Below are 26,701 nucleotides of genomic sequence, written 5' to 3' on the forward strand. Positions count from 1 at the left end.
TGCTTAAAATGTCTTGCTCTGCTTTGCTTGAAGTATCTTATTCTATTTTACCTATATGAAATGTCATGTTATGTTTAACCATTGTTCTCTTTACTTTTGCATTTAAAAGATTTTGTATTGTAATTGCAGGAATGCTTGCTCTAAGAGTAAACGTGAGTGTTCCTAGGTAACATTTTCCTTGGTGTAACTTGTTTCTCATGATGCATTTATAGATGTGTTTTCTCTCTCTCTCTGTCAGTACATTAATTGAGATACAGAGAATATTATGACAGCTGTATGATTAGCTGGATTCTGTATTTTGTACTTTATGTCTCTATTCTGCGGTTTCTTTGAAGTTGCATCTTCTCATTAAACTGCCATTGTATTCTGCCTCCAATTCCATGTCTCATATGTCTGTTTTCTTCATTTTTGGAGCAAGCGTTCCTAGGCACCCCGGCTCAAATTAAGGTGCCCCTTTTGTCCCTGACTCACTCTCCTGCTCAGTTCTGTGGTGGCTCCCGGGGAGCTGGGGACCGCCCCTAGCTTCCTTGACCCGTAATAGATCTTCCCTCCAACAGCCTCTCTTGCAAGTCCTGTATTGTTGGTTTGTTGCCCCTGCCCCCCTTTCCACTGCCCTCCATAGTCTGTTGTGCTTCCACGGCCCTTCCTGCCTGCTCAGTGTGGTTAAATTGTTGCCTTTGCACCCTCCTACCTGCCTTCAATTTTCAGAGTCCGTGCCCCTGGCCTCTGCCTCTCAACAGTATCCTAATGAACAACTAGATTGCTAACATTCTATATTTATTACAAAAGTGTGGAACGCCTGACATCATCTTGATGTAATCAAAACTGTAATACCTAGAGCATTTCCTTTAGAAATTACATATATGAGAGGGTCTTATTGGCATCAAAATTATGGTTAGTGCTCTAAAAGACTAAAATAGGGACATATTTTCTGAGTTTTCAAATAGCGACAAAGCACTTTTAAATTATTTGTTATCTTTATGTTTTTTTATCCAGTTGACCACTTGATTAAATGTTGCACTTAGGGGAGAGGATGTGGTGTTACTTCCAGAACTGCAGACTTTGCAACTGGGGAACCAGGTTGCAGTTTCTGCTTCAGCTCGACATTCTGTAATTCTGGTCAAATCACTTAGTCTCCCCATGTCTACAACCAAAATGAATTTGTTCTTGTGTGATGTAACCAATGCTCATGTAAAGCACTCCCATACCTGACAAGTCTGCACTATATAACACTGCAAAAACACAAAATAATAAGTGTTTTGCACACTTCTGTCATTGGGCTATATTTGGGCTACATCTGGGTGATTTTGGGCTACATTTGGGCTCTTTTGTCTCCGGTGGCCATCTTGGGAGATTTATTTGTTATGAAGTTTCCTAATTTCCTCATGTACTGCAGTCTCCTCAGTAGGAAATGCTTTCAGTTTTTTACTTTGATTCCATCATGAAGGTATTCAGATATGTCACACATTTGCCATAAATTCTGAATGTTAGCACTCTAGTTGCTCATTAGATCACTGTAGTAAAACTACTGCACCATGGAAGTCTGCTCCTGGTATTAAAAGTGCATGTTTCAGTCTGCATGTCAGAATTTTTTAATGAAATAGAAGAGGATTTGAGAAGTCACTCAAAATGTGCCCTCATTTTCTTTCTTCAGCATTAATCATAATTTCTATGGCAAAATGAACCTCCTCATTGTGTTCCTTTTTAAATTAAATGTTTTAAGTGTTACCAGTTTATTCCAATCAAGATGGCTTCAGGTGTGCCATACTTTTGTCATAATGAAGACAGTAAGCGCTCTAGTTGTTTTTAAGAACATTCTGGGACATTCTGTCATTGGGCTATACTTGGGCTACATCTGGGTGATATTTGGGCTACATTTGGGCTCTTTTGTCTCTGGTGGCCATCTTGGGAGACTTATTTGTTATGAAGTTTCCTAATTTCCTCATTTACTGCAGTCTCCTCAGTAGGAAATACTTTCAGTTTTTTACTTTGATTCCATCAAGAAGGCATTCAGATGTGTCACACATTTGCCATAAATTCAGAATGTTAGCACTCTTTTTGCTCATTAGATCACTGTAGTAAAGCTACTGCTCACCAGGGAAAACTGCTGCTGGTATTGAAAGTGCATGTTTCAGTCTGCATGTCAGAATTTTTTAATGAAATAGAAGAGGATTTGAGAAGTCACTCAAAATGTGCCCTAATTTTTCTTTCTGCAGCACTAATCATACTTTTTATGGAAAAATGAACCCCCTCATTTTGTTCCTTTTTAAATTAAATGTTTTAAGATTTACCACTTTAATCCAAGCAAGATGGCTTCAGGTGTGCCATACGTTTATCATAAGTAGGACTGTTAGCGCTCTAGTAGTTCTTTGGAACACTCTGGGAAGCTGCAGTAGAACACAAAGGAATCAACTGACAGTCTCTGCCCTTGTTGGATGTACATGTTTTACTGAGAATGTCAGACTTCATTCTCACATGACTGAGAAAGATAATGTGAATTTACAGAAAATAAGCTCTCAGTTTAGCCTATAGATCACCTTCCAAACCTCTGTGGTAAAAGCATGAGAAAATATTTTTCTCTCAATCATGATATCCCAGCAGAAGGCTTTTTCACATGGTGAAATCACCTTAGAACATACCACAATTCCTTATATGAGTATGGTACCATCAACAAATGATTTATAATGTAACTAAAGTCTTAAAACCTTCTATTAACTGCAATGCTTTTTAATGAGGTGCTATCATGTATATTGGTCCCAAGATGGCTGCCAACACTTCTTGGATGAAGTGCTGACAGCCAATCAGATCTCAGGATGAGATGTGTGGTTAGGCTCCGCCCACATATATATATGCTTTTAAATGCTATTTTCTCAGGAAATACTGAACAGATTTACACCAGACCTGCAAAAGGCACTTCCTTGACCTTATGGCTACCTCTCTGCCAAATTTCAAGTAATTCTGTTCAGCCGTTCGGGCTGTAGCTGTGTCTAAAGGTCCTATGGAAAAATGTATGGGGAAAACGCGTTTTGGGACCCCCCTTTTTTCTCGGCCCCTGCTTGACGAACCCCCCCGAGACTTTCAGGGTAGGAGCGGAGCGTAGCGCCCCACCTATTTTGAAAATTTCGCGAGGATTCGTCGACCGGCGCCAAAGTTATTCCAAATAGAATGTTGCGGATTTCCTATGGAAACAGGGTCCTAACTATAACTACCTACTGGCGACCGCCAGTAGGTAATATATATATATATATATATATATATATATATATATATATATATATATATATATATCTATATAGCTAAGAAGGGTAAACGAGCCACGACCATGCAACATGGGTGTTATAGGAGCACACCATTAATGGCAGTTGGTAGCTGCATTTTAAGCGTGAAAAGCACCATGAAACCTCCCAAGGAGAAGAATGAGGCATATAAGCAAGAGAACTCATGACATATAGAAGATAGCGCCAAGTCAGAAAATGGAACACCATACAACGGCAAGATAAGAGCGCCATGGGACGCATAGAGTATCCCTAGGCCCATATGACATAAAGCAGAGCTATATAATAGCATACAAGTACCCCACTTGGAGTATGGACACCCCAAACAACGGGGAAAACTTCTTAGGGAAAACCACAGTCAGAGGGCCAGACACAACAACCTGTGGAACACTGCCACAGTAGGCTGACTGCCAGCTCAAAATGCATAATGCATCAAAAGGATGCTAAATGAAAGGGTAACCACCCCAGAACATGCGAAAAGATGACCGGGGAAATATAGGCTTAAGGGGGAGGGCGAATGCCCGCAAGGAGGCGCTGAACAGCCGATTCTGCGTGGGCATCAAACAATAGAACCCCATCAAAGTCGCTCCTGGATATTCTCCGGGAAGACGCTATCCCGCAACCAAGCATGGCGCCGCAAGGCAACCGAACCAGCCATAGCTCGGCCTAAGGAATCAGCAGTATCCAGGGCAGAGTGGATCGTGAATTCAGCAAGGTCACGGCCATCCCGGAGAAAATGAAGAAGGTCAACACGAGCGCCTTCAGAGGTGGCCAAAAGAAGAGACTCTGCAGAGTCCCACAGGGCAGAGGTAGCCCGAGCCACGACACACACTGTATTCAGTGAACGAAGGGCAGCACTAGTGGAGGCGAAGATGTTACGACCCCACGACTCAAGCCATCTGGACTCCCGGGAGGGAGGAAGCAATAACTGAGGCAAGGAAGGGAATGCAGTTTGTAAAACAAATCCCTGCATGTCTTGGTGAACGAATAAGCAAACTGGATCATGTGGAGCAGGACGGTGGCGGTGCAAGACAAAACAAGCCACCGGATCACCGGAAGCTGGCCGAGCCCAGGTGCCCAAAAGGGCGCCATAAAGAGAGGCTTCAAAGGGCAAAAGCGGCTCCACATTCCCCGACCCATGGTGAAGGACATCAAGCAGAGGGTCCACAGGCAAGGGGAACGAAGGGGGCTGCATGTTTAGAACACGAGTGGCCAAGGAGACTACTCTAAGAAACGCCACACCGGCCTCGGTAGCTCTCCGAGGAGGGGACAGCAACTCATCTGTCGGTGAGGGCTGTAAAGGAATATGCTACTTACCAGTATGCATTTGTTCTTGGCATGTAGAGCTGCAGATCTACACACTTTTGCACAGATCGCCATCTGGTGTTGGGCCCGGATGTTTGCAGTTTGTTTTTCCTCTTGGAAAGTCTTTGGAAGTCACGAGGTTGGTGACTCCTCCCTTGGATCGTATTGCGCATGGGCTTCGGCTCCATCCTCAGATTGTTTTTCGCCAACAGGGAAAGATGGAGCGTAGTAATAACAGTGAAGAAACCCATGTGTGTTGTATCTAAATAAGATAGACTGTAACAGATACAGGTAGCCGGGGAGGCGGGTGGGCGTGTGTAGATCTGCAGCTCTACATGCCAAGAACAGATGCATACTGGTAAGAGGCATATTCCGTTCTAGGCATATGAGCTGCAGATTACACACTTTTGCATAGACTATATAGCAGTTCCCAACCCTAGCGGCAACCACCGGTATCTGTTGCAGTGGTTTGAAATAGTGTTTTTAGTACAGCCTGGCCCACACTAGCTTGTTGCTTGGTTTGCACATCGACACAGTAATGTTTAGTGAAAGTGTGCGGTGTTGACCATGTAGCTGCTTTGCAGATATCATCTAATGGGATGTTCCCTAGAAAAGCCATAGAAGCCCCTATCTTCCTTGTAGAGTGGGCTTTAGGGTGAACAGATAGCGTGCGTTTTGCTTTGCGGTAGCAGATCTGTATGCATTTTACAATCCACCTAGCTATCCCTGATTTAGAGATGGGGTTGCCTTTATGTGGTGGAGAGAAAGAGACAAACAGTTGTTTTGTCTTTCTGAAAGGTTGTGTTCTCTGGATATAGTAAAGTAAGGCCCTTTTAACATCCAGTGTGTGTAGAGCCCTTTGTGCAACAGTTTGAGGTTGCGAGAAAAAAAACGGTAATTCTACCGATTGGTTTAGATGAAAGGGTGAAATGACTTTGGGGAAGGAATTTTGGGTTGGTACGGAGGACCACCTTGTTCGGGTGCATTTGGAGAAAAGGTTCTTGTATAGTAAATGCTTGTATCTCACTGACCCTTCTAAGGGAAGTGATAGCTACAAGGAAAGCTGTTTTCCATGTGAGAAATTGCAGTTCGCATTTATGCAAAGGTTCAAAAGGCGGTCCCATTAGCCTTGTGAGAACTATATTTAAGTTCCACACAGGTGAGGGTGGTACTCTGGGGGGAATTATCCGTTTGAGGCCTTCCATGAAGGCTTTAATGGCAGGCACTCTGAAAAGTGATAGGTGCTGTCTGTTCTGTAGGTAAGCGGCAATTGCTGCGAGGTGTAGCCGAATGGATGTATATGCTAGGTTACACCTTTGTAGATGGAGCAAGTAGCATAGATGTGTCTAGAGGGTTGATTGTGTTGTTATGGCAATAAACAACAAATCTTTTCCACTTGGCAGCATAGCAGGCTCTAGTGGTAGGGCGTCTAGCTTCTCTGATGACGTTCATACAGTCAGGGGGAAGGTTAAGGTATCCGAATTCTAGGATCTCAGGAGCCAGATCGCAAGGTTGAGCTGAGCTGGGTCCGGGTGTCTGATCTCTCCATGGTTCTGGGGTAGGAGGCATGGTGAGAGGTGTAACTTTTGGTGTGGCACTACCGAGAGTTCCAACAGCGTGGTGTACCACGGTTGTCTGGCCCATGTTGGAGCTACTAGAATCAGTGTGAGGGAGTGCTGTTGTAGGTTTCGCACCACTAATGGAATTAGTGGGAGCGGTGGAAAGGCGTACGCAAATTTGCCTGACCAGTTCATCCATATCGCATTGCCTTCGGACAATGGGTGTTGGTATCTGGCGGCGAAGCTTGGGCATTTTTTGTTTTCGTGGGTGGGTATCTGTGGATGCTCCCACATCTGAAAGAACGGGTAAAGAACCTGCGGGTGAAGTTCCCACTCGTGGATCTGCTGCGTCTGTCTGCTGAGCAGATCTGCCATGGTGTTTTGGACTCCTGGGACATGTTGGGCTAGGAGAAAGATTTTGTGTGGAATTGCCCATCTCTATATGCTCTGTGCTAGTTGAGAGAGCTGTGGAGAGTGTGTGCCGCATTGTTTTTGGATGTAGTACATGGCGGTCATGTTGTCCGTGCGAATGAGGACTGCCTTGCCTAAAATCTGTGTCTGGAAGGATTTTAGGGCTAGAAAGATTGCCAGTAACTCCATATGATTGATGTGGAGTAACTTTTGTTGTGGCGTCCATGTGCCCTGCACTGTGAGGTGTAGTAGATGAGCTCCCCAGCCGGAGAGTGATGCGTTTGTTGTTAGGATTATTTGTGGAACCGGGTCCAGGAACGGTCAACCTCTGGAAAGATTGGTGGTGTTCCACCACTGCAGAGAGCGATGGGTGCGACCGTCCACCAACACCAGATCTGTCAGTTGCCCCTGGGCCTGGTTCCATTGGCGCGCTAAGCACTCTTGGAGTGGACGCACCTGGAGTCTTGCATGGGGCACTATGAAAATGCAAGAGGCCATCATCCCTATCAGTTGCATAAACACTCTTGCTGGGAGAGAGTGTTGAGGTATGAATCTTTGACGCAAAGCCTGAATGCTTGCAATACTGGCAGGATTGGGGTAGGCTATGGCTTTTGAGGTGTTTATGGTGGCACCGAGGTATTGCTTTGTGTGGGATGGTATTAGCTGGGACTTTTGGTGGTTCGCTGTGAAGCCTAGCTGGTTAAGTAGTTGGATGGTAGTGGCGGTGTGATGTACACATTGGTTGTAGGACGTGGCTTTTATTAGCCAGTCGTCCAAATATGGGAAGACGTGAATGTGCTGTCTTCTGAGGTGTGCCGCCACTAGTGCTAGGCACTTGGTGAATACCCTTGGTGCTGTTGTGACCCCGAATGGGAGCACTTTGAACTGGTAGTGTTGCCCGTCCACTACAAATCTGAGGTACTTTCTGTGAGCATGGTGTACCGGAATGTGAAAGTATGCGTCTTTCAAGTCCAGTGTGGTGAGAAAGTAGTCTTGGGAGAGGAGCGGAAGTACCTGCTGAAATGTTACCATGTGAAAATGGTCCGAATGTATGTATGTGTTTAGAGGTCGGAGATCTAAGATAGGTCGTAGAGTCTTGTCTCTTTTTGGTATCAGAAAATATAGGGAGTAGACCCCTAAATTTTGATGATTGGCAGGGACTTGTTCTATTGCCTGTTTTAGCAGGAGGGAGATTATTTCCTGTTTTAGTAACGTGGAATGTTCTTGTGACATTGGGCGTTGCCTGGGTGGAATGTTGGGGTAGATGTCAATTCTAGGCAGTACCCTGAACGAATAATTTGGGTCACCCATATGTCTGATGTGATGGTCTCCCAGACGTGAAGTGTAGGAGAGTAGGGTCTGCTTTCTATGTTCACCCCCACTTTTTGCTTTTGCTTTACTGGTTTTCGACTTAGATGTGGCTGTGGGCCTGCTAATCAGACCCACAGCCCTGCTGTTCTCTCTTTAAATTGATACTATGTACTTTAGGTGCATAACCCATTTGGATAGGATCACCTTATTGGCCCCTGTACAGTGTACCTTAGGTACCCAGGGCATAGGTGTACCCTAGGCCTACCAGGGGCTGCAGCATGTATTATGCCACCCCTGGCCTGGCCTTCCATTATGACACAACTGGCTGATCACTCAGCTGGGGCAAGGTCGTGTAATCACTCCTTGCTTAGGTGTAGTATTCCTATACCTAACTTACATATAGACACATGTGTACCTATCAGTCACTCCTATGGCAGGCCTTAACAATCCTGGAGGCAGAGTGCTTGGTAACATGTGAGATGGTGCTCTAGCATGAGCTGAGCCTGTCTGCAGCTTTCAGAACCATGTCCTTATAGCTGTTCTATGATATAGCCTACCATATACTCTTAAAGTGCCTTATAATCTTAAACGGTTATGGTAACTATGGTGTGGCTTTATCAAAACATGTTGTGTAAGGTGTCTAACACTTTGGAATAATACCCCCATCCCATTTCTGGGGATGAGGATATTATCCCTCCCTTCTAGAGGGAGAAGACATGTTGTTACCTACTTACCCGGTTAAAGTTAACCAGAGCCCCAGCATCACAAAATGGATGCTGCTGCCACAGACACGAGTCTGACCTCCTGCTGCTGGGAGTGATCCCGGCAAGGGAGGCTTGGACAATAGGTTTCCTGCCTTGGGAGGTGCGAGCACCACCCCAGACAGGCCTTAGTGTATTGGGGCAGGGAGGGATGAAAGGAATGAGACATGCCTGGGGCACACAAGGTGTCCCGTGCATAGTCCAGTTCAAACCGGTGCTGGGGCACTCCAGCCCCAGTCCTGGCGCGAAACTGGACAAAGGGAAGGGGGTGTAACCACCCCCCTCCCAGGTCCCACCCATAAGGCGGGACCTAGCAGGCAACCCAGCCCCCCAGATTAGTATAAGAGTGGTAGCTGGGCCCCAGTAGATTAGATTATCCTGAACCTGCAACTTGAACAGAAACTCTGGACCTTCGACATTCGACGAAAGAAGAAGACTGAAGAATCTCCCTTGTGGCCAAGGAGTGGCTACCCTGTGCAAACAGGCACCATCAAGAGACTACCCTTTGCTTTGCTGAAGTTCTACGAGGGACCGACTGCAGAGCCCGACCAGAGCCTTGACTTCCAGACTTCTCTGACCCTGATCCACATCCACAGCCGAGCTGAGATCCGTGGAGGCGACGAGAGACGTGGGACCGGCTACCTGGGAAAAGTGGCGAGTATCTTCCAGCGCAGCTTCTGAGGCACCTTCGAAGTTGTGCACCGGGGATTGAGAAGCCCCAACCCCAAGCACCATCTGCACCGAAGATCAGCCCCCCACACTCCACGAGTCCTGTGTGGGGCCCTTCTGCATTTTCCTGCTTGCCGCGTCTGTCCGGTTGCTTGCCCGTTGGCTAGCGGCCTTTGTGACGACACACCTTGAAATCTTCACTGCTGGTTTGGCTCCTCCAGACTGGCTCCCGCTTCCTTGTAAAAGAGAAGCACCCCAGACCTTCCTGGTCTGCACCAGAAGCAAGTCCTCCGTTCTTCGTGGGTTCCGCTTGCCAAGGCTTGGTGAGTCCTAGTTCAACTTCGACGACGCCGACAGCAAGAGCCTTCGTGGGACAGCTCGCCTCCTGGTCCTGGTCGTCCTCGACGTCTCCTGGTACCCGTGGCTGCAGCGACAAGCTTCACCTTTCACCTGCAATCTTCACGACATCGCCTGGTTCCTTCCTGGTTCCACGTGGTCACTGGCTAGTGACCTTGACTCTTTCCCTTCTGCTTGCAGGTCTCCTCTCTTCTTGATCCCAGCCTTGGGATCAACCGGACACTCTTCACTGACTGCCTGTCAGCATCTTTCCTTCAGGCATCCATAGAAGTCCACGACGAAACCCGACGCAAGTTCACACCTATGCACCCGCAGCCCGTGGGCTAGGTAACTTGGGTACTTCGGTGCTCACAAGGGTAGTGACTATCCTAGGGTCTAGTTTCCGAGTCTCGACTCTCTAGCTGCTTCAGAAGTGTCCTTAAACTGTTAATTTCTAACTGCTAGTAATTCTATCGACTTTTACGCATTACGCGTGAGTGTTTCCACTCTGCACCTGAATCCCGTGGGCCTCCCACTTCCTAACTGTTGCTAGTGTAGTGTAGCCCCAGCGATTCCCTAGGCCTAGGCCTATCCTATTTCCCTGACAGTGGTCCTTATACCACTTCTTTAGTATATGGTTTGCGTGGCCCCTAGGGCCTAACTGTATTACTTACCTGTGTGACTTAATGTATGCTTGAATAAGACTGTGTTGTACTTACCTCTAATCTCATAAAGAGTGCTGAGGGTTTGACTAGAATAAATACACTTTATTTTATATATATATCTGTTGTGGTGTCCTTTCATTTGGTATTCAAGGGATTATATATGGTATCACAGCTGGCTTCACATGCCATTCAGAGTTTAGCCTAAGACTGCTCTTGTCCATGCTACCACTAGGATAGCTGGTCTATAAGGTTGACTTTAAAACCAATCACCATAAGGGTTGTTTGGACTGATATAAGGTGTACACTAGAACTAGTGACATCATACATCAGGCCAACTTCTCACATGAAGGATATTTTGTAACCTGCCCCTGACCGGAGTGGGATGGTCTGGAGGGAGCAGGGGGGAATCATTGGGTAGGCGGTGTGGCAGAGCGGGCGGTATTTGTTTTACTTCTGCCTTTATTGTTATTGCCTCTATAGCCGCCTCTTTGATAACCCCTTGTGAAGGTGGATTGAGCAGGGGATTTGTAGGACATGGACGCGCTATCTGAGGAGTAGCCTCTGGCCGTGCCCCGAAAGGAAGAGCGGCGAAAGGAACGTCTAGGAGGGTGTGACTGTAGGGCTCCCATAGATTTTGCCGTATCTGTGTCCTTCTTCATCTTCTCGAGGGCCTCATCTACCTTTGGGCCGAATCGATGTTCTTGATCAAATGGATGATTTAATATGGAGGCTTGTACCTTGGGTTTAAAGCCTGAAACTCTCAGCCAAGCATGGCGACGGAGGAGGACGCTAGTGTTAATGGCCCTGGAGGCTGTGTCTGCTGCGTCTAAGGCACAGCGTATAGAGGTGTTAGTTATAGTCTTACCCTCTTGAATTAACTCATTGGCCCTATTTTTGTATTTTTCTGGGAGATGGTGCATGATGGTTTCTAGTTCATCATAATGCGCCCTGTCGTATCTGGCCAATAGCGCTTGAGTGTTGGCGATACGCCATATATTGGCTGCCTGTGACGCAGTGCGCTTTCCTGACGCGTCCAGGAGCTTGGACTCTTTGTCAGGTAGTGGTGCTTCGCCGGACGCCTGGAAGTTTGACCTCTTCCGTGCAGTGGAGACCACTAGGGAATCCAGTGGCGCTGGCCCTTTGATATAGTCAGGATCTGTGGGGGCAGCTTTATACTTCTTCTCTATACGTGGGTTAATGACCCTAGCCCTGACTGGGTCTTTAAAAACTTCTGGCGCATGTTTTATTACCCCCTTGAGCATGGGTAGTATGGAAGTAGACCTATGTGCAGTATCAAAGGTGTCGAGGAGGAAATCTTCCTCTACCGGGTCAGTGTGTAGCTCTACCCCGTGATAATGTGCCGCCCTCTGAAGTAGGTGGTGAAAACCTAATGAGTCCTCTGGTGGAGATGGCCTGGATGGATAAAGGTCATCTTGTGAGACATCTGGAATGTCTGGATCATTATAATTGTCCCATGGGTCTGGGGATCCTGTAGGGGTGGGGTCTTGTGGCACATCCCCTGGATCATAGTATGGGTTCCCCTGATCATCATGGTCTGGAGATGGGGTCGGAGAGCGATGAGGCAGGGGTGGAGAAGGCGGAGGGGGCGGAGGTGGAGAGGGTGGAGGAGGTGGAGGAGGTGGGGAAGGCACTCTGAAAGGGGAGGTAGCACAGTCTTTCCTCTTTGGAGGTGGAGGCGGAGCCGGTTTGTCCAAATGTCTCTTTTTAGAAGAAAGTGCCAAATGTCCAGTTTTTGGATCCTTGGTAAGTGTCTTTTGCAAGGGATCCTGTGTAAACAGTTCCTGAGACAATGTTTGTTCCGTCGGCGCCGAAGGTTTCGGGGCCGATGTCTTTTTAGGCATGTCCGTGACGTGCGTTTTTGGAACCTCCGGTTTTTTGGTCGGCGCGGAGGTAGGCTTCGGCGCGGGAGTGTCGGTGCCGAGGGCCTCATGGTGTTTGGTCGGTACCGAAAGGCTGGGTTTCGACACCGAGGGCTTTGGTGTGGAGCTCGGTGTCGAGGTGGAGGATGGTCTCTTTTTCGGTGCCAGGCTGGCTCGAGCCCGAGCCGCCGGAAGGCTTATTAGGCTTCTTCACCGGGCCCGAAGGTGGGGTGTTCGAAGCAGTGTCTTTGGTCTTGCCTAGGCCCGGAGGCTAAGGCGTGACCGAAGCCTTTCTGGGTGTCGGCGCGGGTGTGGGAGTGGGTATAGTACTCACGACCCTCTGCACCGGGGTGATGTCCTCCACATCCGAGTCGTCGGCTTCGGAAGCAATGACGAGGTCCTCTTCGGTGCGCTGCTGTCCCGGAGCTTCGACGTCGTCCCCGAAGATGTCGACTGGAACGGAGGTCGAGGAGTGCGCCATGTTTCGTCTGGCCCTTCGATCTCGGATAGTCTTTTTCGATCTGAAGGACTTGCAGGCGGGACAGTCTCGAGCCTCGTGTTCAGGGGAGAGGCAGAGGTTGCACACCTCATGAAGATCGGTGTGGGGGAATTTGGACCCACATCGAGGGCACTTCTTGAATGGAGTTCTTTCCATCAGCCGGGACCGGAGCTTGGATAGGCCGGAAGGCCGCCGTCGACGACTGGAATCGAAGATGTGTCGAAGAGAAGGTGATTGAGGAGATCAGGATCTGAACAATACCGCGATGGGCGAGGATTCCGCTTCGATCGTCGAACTGGAAATGTTCGGAACCGGAGCGCGAAGTATTACATCCGAGCCCGATGGCGGAAAAAAACAATCTGAGGATGGAGCCGAAGCCCATGCGCAATACAATCCAAGGGAGGAGTCACCAACCTCGTGACTTCCAAAGACTTCCCAAGAGGAAAAACAAACTGCAAACATCCCGGCCCAACACCAGATGGCGATCTATGCAAAAGTGTGTAATCTGCAGCTCATATGCCTCGAACCTAAGTCTTCCAAGACACTGAGGGTGTGACCAATACCCAAGGGAAGGGAGCCCCATTGACGAATGAGGGTCCTGATGGGGCTCCTGAGGAGGCAGGGATCCTGCCGGGCCCACAAATTCTAAGGGCGGCACAGGTAAGGATAGACCCGGCGTCGCCGGACGTGAAGGTGACGCCAAACTCTCCCCAGAAGCTTACGGAGAAGAGTCAACAACCCGGCGTTGAAGCGGCGTCAGAACGACCTGGGCAGGCGCCGACCCTGCCTCATCCGGTGCCGACTCGGCTCCATCCAGCGCCGAGTCAGCCCCATCGGGTGCCGATTCCACATCCACCACGACAAGCCCTGCTTCCGAAGAAGGGGATGGCGCCGAAGCCGGCGCTGACTCAGCCTCAACCACAACAGGCTTCAACTCCGAAGTAAGAAGAAACGGAGTCAGAGTCGGGGAGGCGAGTTTACGGTGCCGGAACAGCACCAACCCCGGCTCCAGGCAGATGGCCGCCTGCCGGGAAGGCCGAGGTGTGCTCGAAGCAAGGCTTTGAGCACCAGCAACCACCTGCTGCACCACAGGGAGCCCCACGGGACTATGCGGTGCGGTAGGGGTGCTGGGGGTCGTAAAAGGTGACACAGCCGGGCTGCAACCTGACGACACCATATCTCCTTCATCCCTGGAGAGCAAGGGCTTATTTGGCCCCAGGGGCGAACTCACAGGCGAGTCCGTCGGGGACCCCGTAAGTAGTGGAGACCCCAAGGACGCCCCAGGGACAGGAGATGACCCAAGGGAGGCCTGCAGAGCCGCAGCATAGGCCTCCATTTGGGTCCGAGTCGCCCCCGCGCCCGGATAATGCGAATAGGGGAGGGGCAACTCCCAGGGGCGCACGTCCGGAGGGTTCCGGGAACTAGTGCCCCCGACAACAGATGGAAGTGAGGTGGAAGACCTCGGCGACATGCGCTGCGACTTACCCATTAGGGGCGAACGATGTCTCCGGGCCCTAGAGGGCGACCGACACCGCAACTGGAAACCAGAGGGGCCTGCTGGCGATGTGGAGGCTGGAGGCCGAGATGACTCCGACTAGGACAGGCGAGCCGAAAGGAGCTTCATCCGGCGCTCCCGCTGGGACTTCGGCTTGAGGTGGTACACGTTTTAAAGCACGAAGGCATTGCACACTGTTCCAGACGTGAAGCGTCAAAAGGTGCCTGAAAACAGGCCAGAGGAACCGCTTACTCCGGATCCGCGTTGCATGCGGAAAAGAAGAAAACTGACGTCAGCGCGCCGGGAGGGACTACAACTAACTAATGTTTCTTACAGATATATCATTACCGAAGGTAAGTAACTTGTGCATCTGAAAGAAACAAGTTAGTTATAGATTCCTTACGTTAGAATGGATACACCAGCAATACCACCGGTGGTGGGTCTGCGAACCAAGATCACACCAGAAAGTCCTGGAGAACAGAACGGCCAAAGAAGCCGTCTCTCCGGACTTGGCTGTCCAGGCAATAGTGTTTGGTGAATGTGTGGAGCGATGCCCACGTGGCCGACTGACAGATGTAATTCAGAAGAACTCCTCTTCCCAAGGCAGTAGAGGCTGCCTTTGCCCTGGTGGAATGGGCACGTAACCCGACTGGAGGCTCCTTTTTAGCCAAGTAACAAGCCTTAATACACAACACGACCCATTGAGAAATGGTGTTTTTGTGTACAGCCCGACCCTTCTTTGCTCCCACGTAGCCAACAAAAAGTTGATCATCCACCCGGAACTGTTTTGTGCGATCCAGATAAAAGGAGAGCGCACGTTTTGGGTCCAGATGGTGGAGCCTCTCTTCCTCCTTCGAAGGATGAGGAGGTGGAAAGAAGGCGGGCAAAGTAATGGTCTGCCCAATGTGGAAGGCAGTGACCACCTTAGGAAGGAAGGATGGACGGGTCTGGAGAACCACCTTGTCCGGATGAACAGACAAGAAAGGAGGTGTTGAAGAAAGGGCCTGGAGCTCACTCACCCTTCTAGCAGAAGTGATGGCTACCAGGAAAGCAGTCTTAAGAGTCAAGAAACGCAAGTGACAGTTAGGAAGCGGCTCAAAGGGAGTGCACATTAAATAAGTTAGAACAAGATTCAAGTCCACTGACCACTGAGGCATAACAAAGGGGATTGGAGGTAAAAAGATGTGTTAAGTCTTTTAAGAAGCGGTTAACTACCGGGGACTTGTAAAGAGAAGGGTGATCTGGCAGCTGAAAGAAGGCAGAGATGGTTGAAAGATAGCCCTTGATAGTGCCCATGGTAGAGCCCTGCTGGGCTAAAAAGAGAAGGAAAAAGAGGACCCCAGAAAGAGGGGCAGAAGCACAAGTTACTTGTGTAACGATATATCTGTAAGAGACATTAGTTAGTGATAGATTCCTTACCTTAGAATATCCCCAGGCATCAGACTGGATCCGGAAAGTCTTCGTCAGCAGTACCCCCTGCGCGTCGGTAGGCGTCGTTGTGCGACTCCACGTATGTCGCTGGCGTTGTAGCTGCCGAGATGATGTCGTCGGAGCTACTTAGATGCGCCCACGCACGCTGACGTTAGTTCTGTACAAAACTTTTCTGCGCCAGGAGCGCAGTGCCATGCCATAGACCCACTACTGGTGCAATAGAACTAGGGCCCTGAAAGGGATGACCTGAACCCTAGAGAACAGTTCGCAGAACGGGGAGGATGGGCGGGCGGTAAGGAACCTAAACACTAACTAATGTCTCTTACAGATGTACAAGTTACTTACCTTCGGCAACGACGTATCTGGTAGAGACGATTGTAGCCGCAGATTCCTTAACGTAGAATTATCCCCAGGTGTGAGACTGGACCCGGAAAACTTTCTTTGCCCCAGCCTCTCTGCGCGCCGGGGGACGGTACCAAGCGACTCCGCCCTGACGTCATCCGCCGGCGTGACGTCAGCGAGGTCACATAAGTCCCACCCTGGCGCGCTGACATCAGTTTTCTTCGGAGAACTTTTCCACGCCTCAACGCGGAGCCATCACAAACAAAACTGTGGAGAGTATGAGAACAGTGTGCGAAAAATCAGTGAAACAGAAATGAGATAAACAAAAGGTGAGGGACAACACCAGTCGGAAAAGTGCCAAGCACCAAGGGACACAAACCATGGCAGTGAAATCCATAGCAGTGAAAGAGCAGAGCACCGCTCTGAGGAACACCTTTGCAAGCTAAGGCGACATCCTCTCTGGAGGCAGAAGCATGTGAAAAACACCATAGCAGAAGAGAGAGAGAGAGAGAGAGAGAGACTGCAATCACAATCCATAACAGGGAAGGGCAAACAGCCCGGAACAGAGGAATAACAGCAATTCACCCCCAGATTACACCATCAAGGAGGGCTGTATAGCTTGAAAGGAGCGAACAGGCCATGGTACAGGCAAAAAAAAAAAACAACGCAGAGGACTGCAAGGGAATCAGAAACCCCAAGCAAGTAAAAGGGAGAAGAGTAAAAGCAGGCCCCTACACAGGAGAAAAAAACCAGAGTGGAGGGGCGCAGAAGCACATATGAACCAACTGACCATGCATCCTAGGGGAAGGGATGTAACAATCAAGCAGAACGAAGCATCCTGTCCGGGAAGAAGCGAAGCGGACACCCACAGAAAACAAGCCACCTGGAGGGAGGCGAGTGCAGAAAACTAAACTGAAGGTCCTCACAGAATGGGGAGGAAGGGTGGGTCGTGAAGAAATCTGCGGCTAGAATCGTCTCTACCAGATACATCGTTACCGAAGGTAAGTAACTTGTACATCTGATAGAGACTACTAGCCGCAGATTCCTTAACATAGAATAGATACCCTAGCCATACCCAGAGGGGAGGAGTGCCTGCGAGAGAACATCCCCAGTAGGAAGAAACACAGTGCCCCAGCAGGGGACGTGCCATGGAGACAAGAAGGGCGGCCCAGCCCCCACCATGCAGGAGTAAGCAAGAACAAGGCGAAGGGAAGACCAGGAGACCCCAAGCCCATTCAAGGGACAATGACCACAAACCCTCGTAGGGACAGACAGCCGCAGAGGAGCACCCAAGAGGGAAAGAATGACCCCAACTCCAGGGAGAAGAGGTAGAATCGGAGGCAGAGCCTGCTGTAGGAAAACCCAGAGCAACAGAGGACAGCTGAACAGGCATCCGCCACAAGGAAGCAGGCAAGACAGGAACGGCTCCACAGCCAAGAAACGCAGGCATAAGAAGACAGGCACAGGTGCGCAAAGCCCCAGCAGAACAAGAGGCAGGGGCACAAGGGAACACAATAAGGGCCACGGCGGTGGACCAGAACGAGCAGGTGTGCGCAGCCGGCAGCTGACAGCACCATGGAGCAGTGCACCCAGAACGAGCCAGGCACAGGCCGAGGGCAGAGGCCAGGGAAAGTCAGAACAAGCCCCAAAGGAGGATCGTTCAAGTAGACACACCCGACCCACGAAGAGAAGTGGGACCAGCCAGAAGAGAAAAAGGGAGAGACAACGGTCGGACCCAAGCCGTCAACCAGAACACAGGAAAGCCAGGAGAAACCCAGCCCCCCTGGACCACCAGACAGAGGACCAGGCTGAAACGCCGGACAGGAAGGCGGAAACGCCACAACACGACTTCGTAGACAGCATTCCAAACTGGTCGAGCGATGTAGTGAACACCAAGAATGACAGAACCCGGAGCAGCACAAGCTGCGCCAGGACAAGATACAAGAGCCTGCACCAGCGGCATCATGTGAGGTCAGGAAAGGTAGGGAACCCAAAAAAGGGGAGACCATACCGTCCCAGCGCAGGACGGAGGTATGCAATAGCTACAAGTACCCCACATAGGGTATGATACACCCCAAGAAAACATGGGAACACCTCTTAAGGAAAATTCCTACAGCAGAGGACAAGAACATAAGAATAGAGTATGATATGTCCCAAGAAAAACATGGGAACACCTCTTAGGGAAAGATCCCGCAGCAGAGGACAAGAACATAAAGGACCTGCGGATAGAACTACAGATGGCTTGCCAAACAGCCAAACAAAAAACATACAGAAGGCCCAACCAGAAAGTAGCAGAGGACAAACAAGTCAAGTTTACGGAGGGGGAGGAGGATGGAGCCCCGCAAGGAGCCCCTGAATGGTGGCATCCGCATGGGTGTTAAACAAAAGCACCCCATCAAATGGCAGGTCAACGAGACGCTCCCTAACATTCTCAGGGAAAACGCTATCCCTCAGCCAAGCATGGCGACGGACAGCCACTGAACTTGCCATTGGGCGGCTGAGAGCATCAGAAACATCCAGGCCTGAACGAAGAATAAACACGGCCATCCATCACATGGCGCCGCAGATCAGCGCAGACACCTTCTTGAGAGGCAGAAGACAGAAGGGACTCCACGGAATCCCACAAGCTGGAAGTAGCCCTGGCCAACACACAAAAGCGTGTTGAGCGCTCGCAAAGCAGCACTAGAGGAAGCGAAGAGGTTACGCCCCCATGAATCCAACCACCAGGCCTCCCGCGATGGAGGAAACAACACCAAAGTTAAGGAAGGAAAAGCAGTCTGCAGAAGAGGGCCCTGGATAGAAGGGTGGAAAGAAAGGCAGACTGGATTGTGCGGAGCAGGACGGTGGTGGTGGAGGAGCGACTGGGGCACTGAATCCCTGTGGCAGGATGCCCCCAAGCCCCCAGAAGAGAATTATGGAGCGATGCTTCGAAGGGAAGAAGCAGCTACCGTCCACGAGAGCCCTGATGGAGAACCTCCAGCAAATGGTCTGTAGGGAATGGGGTGGCGGGGTCGCCCATGTGCAAAATGCCAGCGGCTGTGGAAATGGCCTGGGCAAAGGCTGCACTCACCTCTGTAGGGCGGCGTGGGGGGGGGGAAACAACTCCTCCATGGATGACGGCTGTAAACTAAGCCGGCCATCCCCGAGTCCAGCCGGAGGAAGAAATGGCCAGTCCCGGAATGGTGGAAGATTCACAGACGAGTGGGGGACCTGAGGCGCCTCTGGGGAAGGCTGGGGCCGCGGGACGGTGAAGAGCCCTCCCTGGAAGACGCCGGGGAAAAGGCCACGACGCGGCGTCCCGTCTCCGGAGAAGAAGAGACAAACAGTTGACGAACCTCCGGAGAGGAGGGGGCCTCTGGAGACGAGTCGACAACCCGGCGCCGGGAGTCCGCCGGAGGGGACGCCGAGATGACCTCCTCCACCACTTGCGCCCTAGGAGACTGGGGCGGGCCGGCTCCGGGTCGGCGAAAGAACTGTGCCGAAAAGGCGCCAACTCGACCTCCAATGAAGCAGCCGCTTGCGTGGGGAGATGAGAGGGACCCGGGGACGCGCCCCGGCCCCTAGCCAGCACACGCGGCGCCGCCAGGGCCGACAGCCGTTGACGCCTGAGCGGCGTCAGCTCGGCTTCTGGCAAGGCCGCCGCCTGCCCAGAAGACCGAGGGGGGCTTGGGGGCGAGCCACGAGTCCCGGCGACGTCCCGCGACATCACAGGGACCCCCTAGGGGGTTTGCAGCGAGGCAGAGGCACTGTGGGCCGAAGAGGGGAACCCCGTAGGGCCGCACCCCGACGACACCACACCTCCAAACCCTGAAGCCAAACCCGTCGGTGCTGGGGCCGGGGCCGGAGCCACTGGCGACAACGCGGAAGGCCCCGCACGTGGCAAGGGATCCGCGGACGTCCCAGGAGGAGGAGGGGCCAAGAAAGCCTGCAGAGCCGCAGCATAGGCCTCCATCTGGGTCCTGGTCGCCTCGACGCCGGGAAATGGCGGGTAGGGTTGCGACAAATGAGGCCACATGTCACGCGGAGAACCCGCGCCCTCCACAGAACGGGACCAGGCCTCGGGGACAAGCTATAAGACTTACCGACGATTCTTGGACACTCCCGTGGGGGGCGGACGCGGGTATGACACCGATCTGGACAACCGGGCTGAAAGTAGCTTCATCCGGCTTCAGATGCTGGCAAACGTCGCAGTCCGTGAAATCATGGTGCTCGCCCAAACACCACATGCAAATAGGATGAGGGTCTGTCACCGACATCTGACGTGCGCAAGACGAGCACGCCTTAAAGCCCGAAGGCATTCGCACACTGTCCCACAACGCAAAGCGTGAACAAAAGGCCTGAAAACAGGTCAGGGACACGATCCGGATCTGCGTTGCACGCGGAAAAGAAGGAAACTGATGTCAGCGTGCCGGGGTGGGGCTTATGTGACCTCGCTGATGTCACGCCCGCGGACGACTGTAGGAGAGTAGGGTCTGCTTTCTATGTTCACCCCCACTTTTTGCTTTTGCTTCACTGGTTTTCAACTTAGATGTGGCTGTGGGCCTGTCAATCAGACCCACAGCCCGGCTGTTCTCTCTCTAAATTTATACTATGTACTTTAGGTGCATAACCCAATTGGTTAGGATCACCTTATTGGTCCCTGTACAGTGTACCTTAGGTACTCAGGGCATAGGTGTACCCTAGGCCTACCAGGGGCTGCAGCATGTATTGTGCCACCCCTGGCCTGGCCTTCCATTATGACGCAACTGGCTGGTCACTCAGCTGGAGCAAGGTCGTGTAATCACTCCTTGCTTAGGTGTAGTATTCCTATACCTACCTTATATATAGACACATGTGTACCTATCAGCCACTCCTATGGCAGGCCTTAACAATCCTGGATGCAAAAACAACAATTGATGGACAGAATGCAGAACAATGTCATACATTCACCCCAGTACAGAGATCTGGGCCTAAATCCATCGTTTTTTTGCTCACCATGCCATTCCAGTTTGAACCCAGCCATATGCAAATCAGTCTTGACCCTGTGCCTCATGGGAACAGTCCAGCCCGAACTGCCAAGCCAGGTCCTCCCTGGACTGGAAACAAGCATCCTAGGACCGGTTTCGGGGTTTCACCCCTCTTCAGCCAGGATAGCTTGATTCCAGTGGCATGGAGAGCACGGGACTCACGTCTGAGCAAACCCGTCCCACTCGGGGTGACAAATGCAAAAACAACAATTGATGGACAGAATGCAGAACAATGTCATACATTCACCCCAGTACAGAGATCTGGGCCTAAATCCATCGTTTTTTTGCTCACCATGCCATTCCAGTTTGAACCCAGCCATATGCAAATCAGTCTTGACCCTGTGCCTCATGGGAACAGTCCAGCCCGAACTGCCAAGCCAGGTCCTCCCTGGACTGGAAACAAGCATCCTAGGACCGGTTTCGGGGTCTCACCCCTCTTCAGCCAGGATAGCTTGATTCCAGTGGCATGGAGAGCACGGGACTCACGTCTGAGCATACCCGTCCCACTCGGGGTGACAAATGCAAAAACAACAATTGATGGACAGAATGCAGAACAATGTCATACATTCACCCCAGTACAGAGATCTGGGCCTAAATCCATCGTTTTTTTGCTCACCATGCCATTCCAGTTTGAACCCAGCCATATGCAAATCAGTCTTGACCCTGTGCCTCATGGGAACAGTCCAGCCCGAACTGCCAAGCCAGGTCCTCCCTGGACTGGAAACAAGCATCCTAGGACCGGTTTCGGGGTTTCACCCCTCTTCAGCCAGGATAGCTTGATTCCAGTGGCATGGAGAGCACGGGACTCACGTCTGAGCATACCCGTCCCACTCGGGGTGACAAATGCAAAAACAACAATTGATGGACAGAATGCAGAACAATGTCATACATTCACCCCAGTACAGAGATCTGGGCCTAAATCCATCGTTTTTTTGCTCACCGTGCCATTCCAGTTTGAACCCAGCCATATGCAAATCAGTCTTGACCCTGTGCCTCATGGGAACAGTCCAGCCCGAACTGCCAAGCCAGGTCCTCCCTGGACTGGAAACAAGCATCCTAGGACCGGTTTCGGGGTTTCACCCCTCTTCAGCCAGGATAGCTTGATTCCAGGGGCATGGAGAGCACGGGACTCACGTCTGAGCATACCCGTCCCACTCGGAGTGACAAATGCAAAAACAACAATTGATGGACAGAATGCAGAACAATGTCATACATTCACCCCAGTACAGAGATCTGGGCCTAAATCCATCGTTTTTTTGCTCACCATGCCATTCCAGTTTGAACCCAGCCATATGCAAATCAGTCTTGACCCTGTGCCTCATGGGAACAGTCCAGCCCGAACTGCCAAGCCAGGTCCTCCCTGGACTGGAAACAAGCATCCTAGGACCGGTTTCGGGGTTTCACCCCTCTTCAGCCAGGATAGCTTGATTCCAGTGGCATGGAGAGCACGGGACTCACGTCTGAGCATACCCGTCCCACTCGGGGTGACAAATGCAAAAACAACAATTGATGGACAGAATGCAGAACAATGTCATACATTCACCCCAGTACAGAGATCTGGGCCTAAATCCATCGTTTTTTTTGCTCACCATGCCATTCCAGTTTGAACCCAGCCATATGCAAAACAGTCTTGACCCTGTGCCAGATCTCTTGACTGGGGGAGAATGTCTGCATTGTCAGCATTCCGTCCATCATTTGTTTGTTGTAACGCTTTTCGCCCTAAGTGGGATGGGTATTCCCAGACGTGGGACCCGTGCTCACTACGCCACTGGAGTCAAGCTATCCTGGCTGATGACGGCTGATAGCCAGAAACCGGTCCTAGGATGCTTGATTCCGCTCCAGGGAAGACATGGCTTGGCAGTTCGGGCTGGACTGTTCCCATGAGGCACAGGGTCAAGACTGATTTGCATATGGCCATGTCTAAACTGGGGTGGCGTAGTGGGCAAAAGAACGATGGATTTAACCCAGATCTCTTGACTGGGGGAGAATGTCTGCATTGTCAGCATTCCGTCCATCATTTGTTTGTTGTAACGCTTTTCGCCCTAAGTGGGATGGGTATTCCCAGACGTGGGACCCGTGCTCACTACGCCACTGGAGTCAAGCTATCCTGGCTGATGACGGCTGATAGCCAGAAACCGGTCCTAGGATGCTTGATTCGGTTCCAGGGAAGACATGGCTTGGCAGTTCGGGCTGGACTGTTCCCATGAGGCACAGGGTCAAGACTGATTTGCATATGGCCATGTCTAAACTGGGGTGGCGTAGTGGGCAAAAGAACGATGGATTTAACCCAGATCTCTTGACTGGGGGAGAATGTCTGCATTGTCAGCATTCCGTCCATCATTTGTTTGTTGTAACGCTTTTCGCCCTAAGTGGGATGGGTATTCCCAGACGTGGGACCCGTGCTCACTACGCCACTGGAGTCAAGCTATCCTGGCTGATGACGGCTGATAGCCAGAAACCGGTCCTAGGATGCTTGATTCGGCTCCAGGGAAGACATGGCTTGGCAGTTCGGGCTGGACTGTTCCCATGAGGCACAGGGTCAAGACTGATTTGCATATGGCCATGTCTAAACTGGGGTGGCGTAGTGGGCAAAAGAACGATGGATTTAACCCAGATCTCTTGACTGGGGGAGAATGTCTGCATTGTCAGCATTCCGTCCATCATTTGTTTGTTGTAACGCTTTTCGCCCTAAGTGGGATGGGTATTCCCAGACGTGGGACCCGTGCTCACTACGCCACTGGAGTCAAGCTATCCTGGCTGATGACGGCTGATAGCCAGAAACCGGTCCTAGGATGCTTGATTCCGCTCCAGGGAAGACATGGCTTGGCAGTTCGGCTGGACTGTTCCCATGAGGCACAGGGTCAAGACTGATTTGCATATGGCCATGTCTAAACTGGGGTGGCGTAGTGGGCAAAAGAACGATGGATTTAACCCAGATCTCTTGACTGCGGGAGAATGTCTGCATTGTCAGCATTCCGTCCATCATTTGTTTGTTGTAACGCTTTTCGCCCTAAGTGGGATGGGTATTCGCAGACGTGGGACCCGTGCTCACTACGCCACTGGAGTCAAGCTATCCTGGCTGATGACGGCTGATAGCCAGAAACCGGTCCTAGGATGCTTGATTCCGCTCCAGGGAAGACATGGCTTGGCAGTTCGGGCTGGACTGTTCCCATGAGGCACAGGGTCAAGACTGATTTGCATATGGCCATGTCTAAACTGGGGTGGCGTAGTGGGCAAAAGAACGATGGATTTAACCCAGATCTCTTGACTGGGGGAGAATGTCTGCATTGTCAGCATTCCGTCCATCATTTGTTTGTTGTAACGCTTTTCGCCCTAAGTGGGATGGGTATTCCCAGACGTGGGACCCGTGCTCACTACACCACTGGAGTCAAGCTATCCTGGCTGATGACGGCTGATAGCCAGAAACCGGTCCTAGGATGCTTGATTCGGCTCCAGGGAAGACATGGCTTGGCAGTTCGGGCTGGACTGTTCCCATGAGGCACAGGGTCAAGACTGATTTGCATATGGCCATGTCTAAACTGGGGTGGCGTAGTGGGCAAAAGAACGATGGATTTAACCCAGATCTCTTGACTGGGGGAGAATGTCTGCATTGTCAGCATTCCGTCCATCATTTGTTTGTTGTAACGCTTTTCGCCCTAAGTGGGATGGGTATTCCCAGACGTGGGACCCGTGCTCACTACGCCACTGGAGTCAAGCTATCCTGGCTGATGACGGCTGATAGCCAGAAACCGGTCCTAGGATGCTTGATTCCGCTCCAGGGAAGACATGGCTTGGCAGTTCGGCTGGACTGTTCCCATGAGGCACAGGGTCAAGACTGATTTGCATATGGCCATGTCTAAACTGGGGTGGCGTAGTGGGCAAAAGAACGATGGATTTAACCCAGATCTCTTGACTGCGGGAGAATGTCTGCATTGTCAGCATTCCGTCCATCATTTGTTTGTTGTAACGCTTTTCGCCCTAAGTGGGATGGGTATTCGCAGACGTGGGACCCGTGCTCACTACGCCACTGGAGTCAAGCTATCCTGGCTGATGACGGCTGATAGCCAGAAACCGGTCCTAGGATGCTTGATTCCGCTCCAGGGAAGACATGGCTTGGCAGTTCGGGCTGGACTGTTCCCATGAGGCACAGGGTCAAGACTGATTTGCATATGGCCATGTCTAAACTGGGGTGGCGTAGTGGGCAAAAGAACGATGGATTTAACCCAGATCTCTTGACTGGGGGAGAATGTCTGCATTGTCAGCATTCCGTCCATCATTTGTTTGTTGTAACGCTTTTCGCCCTAAGTGGGATGGGTATTCCCAGACGTGGGACCCGTGCTCACTACGCCACTGGAGTCAAGCTATCCTGGCTGATGACGGCTGATAGCCAGAAACCGGTCCTAGGATGCTTGATTCCGCTCCAGGGAAGACATGGCTTGGCAGTTCGGGCTGGACTGTTCCCATGAGGCACAGGGTCAAGACTGATTTGCATATGGCCATGTCTAAACTGGGGTGGCGTAGTGGGCAAAAGAACGATGGATTTAACCCAGATCTCTTGACTGGGGGAGAATGTCTGCATTGTCAGCATTCCGTCCATCATTTGTTTGTTTTAACAATCCTGGAGGCAGAGTGCTTGGTAACATGTGAGATGGTGCTCTAGCATGAGCTTAGCCTGTCTGCAGCTTTCGGAACCATGTCCTTATAGCTGTTCTATGATATAGCTTACCATATACTCTTAAAGTACCTTATAATCTTAAACGGTTATGGTAACTATGGTTTGGCTTTATCAAAACATGTTGTGTAAGGTGTCTAACACTTTGGAATAATAGCACCATACCATTTCTGGCAATGAAGATATTATTCCTCCCTTCTAGAGGGAGAAGACATGTTGAAACCTACTTACCCGGTTAAAGTTAACCAGAGCCCCAGCATCACAAAATGGATGCTGCTGCCACAGACACAAGTCTGACCTCCTGCTGCTGGGAGTCCTTCCAGCGAGGGAGGCTTGGACAATAGGTTTCCAGCCTTGGGAGGTGCGAGCACCACCCCAGACAGGAGTTAGTGTATTGGGGCAGGGAGAGATGAAAGAAACTAGACACTGCCTGGGGCACACAAGGTATCCCATGCATAGTCCAGTTCAAACCGGCGCTGGGGTACTCCAGCCCCAGCTCTGGCGCGAAACTGGACAAAGGAAAGGGGGTGTAACCACTCCCCTTCCTGGTCCCACCCATAGGAGGGACCTTGCAGGTACCCCAGCCCACTAGCCCAGTATATCAGTAGGTAGCTGAGCCCTGATAAAGTAGATTAACCTGAATCTGCAACTTGAACAGAAACTCTGGACCTTCGACATTCGACCTCAGGAAGAAGACTGAAGAAATCTCCCTTGTGGCCAAGGAGTGACCACCCTGGTCAACCAGGCACCTTCCAGCGACCGCTGCTTGCTTTGCGACTGATCCTACGAGGGACGACTGCAGAAACTGACCAGCGCCGAGACTTCCAGACACCTCTGACCCAGATCCACATCTACAGCGAAGCTGAGACCCGTGGAGGCGACGAGGGACGTGGGACCGGCGACTTGGGAAAAGTGGCTAGTAACTGACTAGCGCGACTTCTGAGGCTTCCTCGAGGCTGTGCTTGGGGAATTGAGAAGCCCCATTCCCGAGCACCATCTGCAAAGAAGATCAGCTCCCCACACTTCACGTGTTCTGCGTGGGGCCCTTCTGCACCTGAGTTGCTCGACATGTTGTCCGGTTGCT

At 51.0% G+C, this 26,701-nt stretch overlaps 1 protein-coding gene across 3 annotated transcripts in view; it reads right to left on the reverse strand.

Annotated features, from left to right (window-relative positions):
• COL27A1 (collagen type XXVII alpha 1 chain) overlaps window positions 1–26,701 on the reverse strand; it is a 2,221,286-nt gene that overhangs the window by 167,379 nt on the left and 2,027,206 nt on the right. The gene's annotated exons all lie outside the window — the stretch shown is intronic.

The sequence above is a fragment of the Triturus cristatus genome, chromosome 1_2, assembly GCF_964204655.1.
Source record: "Triturus cristatus chromosome 1_2, aTriCri1.1, whole genome shotgun sequence".
Taxonomy (NCBI): Eukaryota; Metazoa; Chordata; class Amphibia; order Caudata; family Salamandridae; genus Triturus; species Triturus cristatus.